Raw genomic sequence first — 7,647 nt, 5'->3', positions numbered from 1 at the left:
AATTGACACAACACTCCTGTTGTTCTATGTTGACATGAGAAATTTTTTGAAAGCAATAAGAGGCAATGGATATCGTTTCGTCCCCAAAGGTGGACGTTCCCTACCGAAACCATCATGCTTGTTGTGAGAAGCTCTAGTTTGTGAGAAGCATATACCCGAACCTGCCCCAAATGGGACAATTTTTTTAACACGGCATGTTGATGCCGCTCCATGATAGCATGCCAAGTGTCATGAATTTCTGACGAGTTTTTGATTTACTTGAATTTAAACCAGGCATCTCAATGTTTTGCCGGCAATCAACAGTGCCCTAGTGTTTGAATTTCATTCCCATCTCTTGCTTGGGACCTAGAAATTCACCCAAGGACACAGATTAGATATTTAAACCAACCTTAGTGCATTGGAGCATGTGCTTGTAGTTCAAATTTGAATTATGCACTTAAAATGCCTAGAAAACCTAGTTAATGCATAAAAATGTCCAAACGAACCCCAAAAAATCACAAAAAGTGACACAACACTCTTGTTGTTCTATGTTGACACTAGAAAAATTTTGAAAGTAAAAAGAGGCAATGGATATCGTCTCGTCCCCAAAGGTGGGACGTTCCCTATCGAAACCATCATGCTTGTTGTGAGAAGGTCTGGTTTGTGAGAAGCTTATACCTGAACCTGCCCCAAATGGGACAAATTTTTTACCACGGCATGTTGATGCCACTCCATGATAGCATGCCAAGTTTCATGAATTTCATACGACTTTTGGATTTACTAGAATTTAAAAACCAGGCATCTCAACATTTTGTCGGCAATCAAGAGTGCCCTGGTGTTTGAATTTCATTCCCATCTCTTGCATGGGACCTAGAAATTCACCCAAGGACACACATGTGATTTTTCAACCAACATTAGTGCATTGGAGCATGTGCTTATAGTTCAAATTTGAATTATGCACATAAAATGCCGAGAAAACCCAGTTAATGTATAAAAAAGGCCAAACGAACCCCGAAAAATTCCAAGATTGAACACAACACTCCTGTTGTTCTATGTTGACACTAGAAAAATTTTGAAAGCAATAAGAGGCAACAGATATCGTCCCGTCACCAATGGTGGTACGTTCCCTATCGAAAACATCATGCTTGTTGTGTGAAGCTTATACCCGAACCTGCCCCAAATGGGACAAAATTTTCACCACGGCATGTTGATGCCGCTACATGAGAGCATGCCAAGTTTCATGAATTTCATATGAGTTTTGGATTTACTAGAATTTAAAAACCAGGCATCTCAACATTTTGCCGGCAATCAACAGTGCCATCGTGTTTGAATTTCATTTCCATCTCTTGCATGGGACCTAGAAATTCACCCAAGGACACACATGTGATTTTTCAACCAACTTTGGTGCATTGGAGCATGTGCTTGTAGTTCAAATTCGAATTATGCACATAAAATGCCTAGAAAACCCAATTAATGTAAAAAAGGCCAAACGAACCCTGAAAAATTCCAAGATTGAACACAAGACTCCTGTTGTTCTATGTCGATACTAGAAAAATTTTGAAAGCAATAAGAGGCAATGGATATCATCCCGTCCCCAAAGGTGGTATGTTCCCTATCGAAACTATCATGCTTGTTGTGAGAAGCTTATACCCAAATCAGCCCCAAATGGGACAAAATTTTCACCACGGCATGTTGATGCCGCTCCATGATAGCATCCAAAGTTTCATGAATTTCAGACGAGATTTCGATTTACTAGAATTTAAAACCCAAGTATCTCAATGTTTTGCTGGCAATCAATAGTGCCCTGGTGTTTGAAATTCATTCCCATCTCTTGCATGGGACCTAGAAATTCACCCAAGGACACACATGTGATTTTTCAACCAACTTTAGTGCATTGGAGCATGTGCTTGTAGTTCAAATTTTAATTATGCACATAAAATGCCTAGAAAACCCAGTTAATGTATAAAAAGGCCAAACGAACCACGAAAATTCATTCCTATTTCTTCCATGGGACCTAAGCATGCACTGAAGGACAAAGATTTGATTTTTCAACCAATTTGTATGCACCGGAGCATGTGCAGGTAGTTTAATTTTGAATTGTGCACCTGAAATGGATAGAAAACCGGTTTAATGTATGAAATGTGCAAACGAACCCTGAATAATTCCAATTCTTTTACGACATACATACAGTTGCATGTTCACTGCAGATAAAAGGTCTAGCAATTCAAACATCGTCCATTGCCGTTGTGACCCCATTTTGTAATTCAAATCAAGTAGATCTCACACAGTTTCTCTCACCAACCGTGTGAGATGTAGTACAAAATATCTTGGAGCATTGTCAGTGTATAGTACGCCTATGGCTTACGCGAGAAGGTGCATCGGCTACAGTCCAAAGCCGATGTGCCAAGCACACTAGCTCTCTCCCCCAAAACTCCTGCCTCTGCATCCCTCGCAATCTCGAAAATATCTACCGCCTGGAAGGTTTTAATGTATGATAGCACACGATTAGTATGTGCGGACCATGTGCGATGTCTGTTACTCCCGCTCTGCTTCAGTCCCTTGATTCAAATTCTCAGTAGCCCCGGAATTTTACTCCCGCCTCTGCATCCCACGCAATCTCAAAAATATTTGCTCGCCCTTGATCCAAATTTTTAGTAGCCCCGCCTTGTTACTCCCGCCTAGTAAAATTTTCAGTTGCCGCAGTATTTCCTCAAACACAACCTCCGCTCACACAGACACACACAACCCTCGAAACCATTGGTAGGTCGCCTGCCATCGCCGGTGCCTCCATCCGCAACATTTGCCTGTTTGCCGGGGAGCTCGAGTAGCCAATGGTCAAAAAGAGGTTTATCGTGGCCTTTTCGCTCGACGCCGGCGAGGTGGCCGCCGAGGTGTCCCCGTCGTCCTCCGCGGGATCGATCCATCGTCTTCAGTCCCCCAATTTGCCCGCCGCTGCGCCCCTACACCGGTTCGAGGACTTTCGCGTCCTCCCCTGGACGCGACAACCGACGAAGTCCTACCTCGGGGTCCGGGAGCGGCGGTGGGGGACGTGGGTCGCCGATATTACAGATCGAGAGACCCACACCTGCCGGTGGCTCGATAGCTTCCACACGGCCGAGCTCGCGGCCGTGCAGTACGACCATTGGCAGGTCCGCTACCACGGCGCGGCAGCTAGGCTCAATTTCCCCTTCAGCACACGTCTGGTCCAACTCGTTCCGCACATGTCCTTATGACTTGTTTATTTCAGTTCTTCACAATGTGATGCTCTATATGTGCAACTATTTGCTGTGCAGTTCAATTTCATCAATAACAGTTTAAACAATACCACTATGAATTACGATATTTGGTTGATGTTAAGGATATTCCAGTTAACATGCCTTTTCGTTTTTCAATTATTGTTTAGCAACATGCATTGTACTGAATGACTAAATATGCAATCCCAGGCTACATAGCAAAAAGGAAGAGTGTTACCTTAATGTTCTGATGATTTCTAGATATACATGTAATAAAATCTTATATAATGGGATGGATGGAGTGTTGTACTACATCATTTTTCAATTGTTGTTTAGCTTCTAATATTAACTTGGTGCTTTTAGGTACATATATCATTGCCAAAGATCCACACTTTGACCCTTTCTGTGTATGGGGCAATGAGATATTCATAAACCAGCATCAAGTGAGGAAACTTATAAAGATTGTTACTAAAATGGGTCAAAAGATGTCAATCAAACTATTTGTTTACACTTTATGCAAGACAATAGTGAACTGCAGGATGGTAAGTAAGAACCATGTAGCCTTCTTTTTACTGCCCGCAATGAGTTGTGTTAGATGACAATATCTGAACCTTTTTTTCTTTTGCAGTGCATCCTGAAGCAGTTTACTCAATATTACCTCTCAAACTACATGATTGGCGGCCAGCCATCACAAGGGGTTGGACTAGAGTCCTGCATGCCTTCTGCATCCAGGAGAGCACAATAGGGCCATTCTGCTTCACCATGTTCAGCAACTGGAATGTCTGTGGCCTCTTTCTTTACCATCTGTAATAGTACAAGTATAGAACCCTGGTACATCATTATTTATTTAGTGCTTCTGTAATTCTTAAACATATGTACCTGTGAATCAAATAATGCATTGGTTGTTTGAACCTGATGGATATGAATAAAGCTATAGCCTACTTTCAAGTTTAAATTAGGTGCAATTTTAAATACCAGCAATTAAATTAGGGTGAAGTTACGTTGTGCAGGTCATTACAGCACACTTGGTTGGTAAAACACAAACGTTTAAGATATACACCATAATCCGAGACGGTTCACGGAGAGGAAACATCTGCAAGCATGCACACAGTTGCCATTTGCAAAGCGTGTGTGATGTCAGACACTATCACATACGGTGCGGGAAAACTAAATGTGCGTGATTGTCTACCTATCGTACACGGTTCATAATCATGAACTGTTTGTGATGTGCCAGGCATCGTAAAACTCCCGTGCCTAGAATCTACCTAGAAAACTCCCGTGCCTGGAATCTGCCTGGTTTTAGGCAGAACCACAAACTCCGACTGTGATGGCAATGCGAGCATAAACAAGTAGCAAGGATGAAGCGTTTCGGGATATTCGAGATACCGGAAATGGTTATACAGGGACAACTGTATGCACCAAGGCTCCCTATCCCCGACGGTTTCTGGGTCGTGTGGGAAGGACCCCCCTATCGCCCACACTCACTTGGAGACAGTTCCATATGCCGTCACGGAAAGGGGTTAAAACTGTTTTTTAGGACCGACGTGCACCAGTGCTAGGCCACAATAACCATGGGCTACATATTTACTGTAGTTACCATGGGCCTCCTACGGGCCGTAGAAACAATGGGCCTTCCAAGGGCCATATAAACAATGGGCCTTCTATGAGTCATAGCATCAATGGGTCTTCTACGGGACGTATGATCGATTGGCCAAACTTGGGCCAATAACATACTGCATTATGGGTCGTAAACGGGCTAGATTTGGAATCGTCTGTTCATGGGCCGACCATAACGGGTCGTCGTTAATCGGCCGTATTTGATGATGCTATGAAAACGTCCCAACGAGTTAACGAGCCAATTGTAACCATGGGCTGAGTTTGGCCCACAAGCAGAAAAGGCCAATAACGGGCCTTAAGTAACCGAATGCTGGAAATAAGCCCAAGAATAAATGGGGCCTGAGAAGGCCGAAAGATAACACGGGTTGGAAACGGCCCAATGGAATAATGGGCCGTTAATGGGTATAAAGCGGTACACTGTTCATTGTGGGCCAGATTCACCACGTGCCATTAATCGGTCAAGAGTTACAAATGGCCTTGTATGGGCCGAAAGACATCATGGGCCATACATGGGCCATAAGTTACAACAGGCTGGAATCATATTGAACGGCCCAGATGAAGCTACTGGGCTTAATTCCAATAGGCCGTAATGGGCCGTGAGTTAGCGGGCCGTAAATGGGCTATATACGAACATACCGTTAACAGGCTTGCCATGGGCCGGCCCGTTACCTTTTGACCAAGTCAAACGGGCCGGCCTTTTCACTAGAATGGGCCTTTGTTGGGCCATGCCATGTGTCGACATATCATAGGCGCCTCCTGTCCAATGAATGGATGACATCTGTCGCAACGGTGAGCCAACACATGTTTCCTTCGGCCAATGACAATTTTACACGTGGAAAATCCTCATTGGTCCGGGCTGTTAACGGGTTAAGGGATCTAAAACCGGACCCGATAGCTTAACGGCGGCCCGTTACGGTGGATGCCATGCGTCAGTCACCCTTGATGAAAGCACTTCTATGACGCGCGATTTATCATCATGGAAGTGGACACTTCCGTGATGATAATTTTGGTAATGTCATGGAACACTTCTACAACAGCACATGTATGACTATCTTGATTCTGTCATAAAATCGTCATGGATGTACATGCATGACAGAAAATGTGACCTACTGTGACAAACATTTATCATCACGGAAGTGTTTTTTTTTGTAGTGATAATCAAGAACCATTACCCTCTCCCAGTCATTGATGAGCTGCTCGATGAGCTAGCTGGGGCTCGGCTGTTCACCAGCCTGGACCTGTGGGCAGGTTACCATCAAATTCGGATGCGACCCAAGGACGAGCACAAGACGTCATTCAAAACACACCACGACCACTTCGAGTTCAAGGTCCTACCGTATGGTGTTGCTGGTGGTCTGCCAACCTTTCAAGGCGGCATGAACGTTGTCCCGGCACCATTGCTTCAGCATGGGGTACTCATTTTCATTGACGATATCCTCGTCTACAGTGAAGATCTGGACTCACACATCCGGCTGCTCCGTCAGGTTTTTCAGTTGCTCCAAGAGCACCAATTGAAGATCAAGTACAACAACTGCACATTCGCCAGCCTGAAACTGCTCTACATGGGCCATGAAATCAGCAACAATGGGTTGCGCACCAATGAGAGGAACATTGCGGAAGTGCAAAAGTGGCTGATACGTCTCCATCGTATCTACTTTTCCAAACACTTTTGACCTTGTTTTGGACTCTAACTTACATGATTTGAATGGAACTAACCCGGACTGACGTTGTTTTCAGCAGAATTGTCATGGTGTTATTTTTGTGCAGAACTAAAAGTTCTCGGAATGACCTGAAACTTCACGGAGAATATTTTTGGAATTTATAAAAAATACTGGCGAAAGAATCAACACCAGGGGGTCCACACCCTGTCCACAAAGGTGGGGGTGCGCCCACCCCCCTGGGGCATGCCCCCTGTCTCGTGGGCCCCCTGAGGCTCCACCGACCTCAACTCCAACTCTATATATTCACGTTCGGGGAGAAAAAAATCATGAACAAGGATTCATCACGTTTTACGATACGGAGCCGCCGCCAAGCCCTAATCTCTCTCGGGAGGGCTGATCTGGAGTCCGTTTGGGGCTCCGGAGAGGGGAATCCACCGCCATCGTCATCATCAACCTTCCTCCATCACCAATTTTGATGCTCACCACCGTGCATGAGTAATTCCACCATAGGCTTGCTGGATGGTGATGCGTTGGATGAGATTTATCATGTAATCATGTTAGTTTTGTTAGGGTTTGATACCTAGTATCCATTGTGTTCTGAGATTGGTGTTGCTATGACTTTGCTATGCTTAATGCTTGTCACTAGGGCCCGAGTGCCATGATTTCAGATCTAAACCTATTATGTTTTCATGAATATATGTGAGTTCTTGATCCTATGTTGCAAGTCAATAGTCACCTACTATGTGTTATGATCCGGTAACCCCGAAGTGACAATAATCGGGACCACTCCCGGTGATGACTATAGTTTGAGGAGTTCATGTATTCACTAAGTGTTAATGCTTTTGTCCGGTACTCTATTAAAAGGAGGCCTTAATGTCCCTTAGTTTCCAATAGGACCCCGCTGCCATGGGAGAGCAGGACAAAAGATGTCATGCAAGTTCTTTTCCATAAGCACGTATTACTATATTCGGAATACATGCCTACGTTACATTGACGAACTGGAGCTAGTTTTGTGTCACCCTATGTTATAACTATTGCATGAGGAATCGCATCCGACATAATTATCCATCACTGATCCAATGCCTACGAGCTTTTCATACATTAATCTTTGCTTAATTACTTTTCCGTTGCTACTAATACAATCGCTACAAAACCAA

Source organism: Triticum urartu, chromosome 7 (assembly GCF_003073215.2).
Source record: "Triticum urartu cultivar G1812 chromosome 7, Tu2.1, whole genome shotgun sequence".
Classification (NCBI taxonomy): Eukaryota; Viridiplantae; Streptophyta; class Magnoliopsida; order Poales; family Poaceae; genus Triticum; species Triticum urartu.
Note: the sequence above shows the minus strand (reverse complement) of the source record.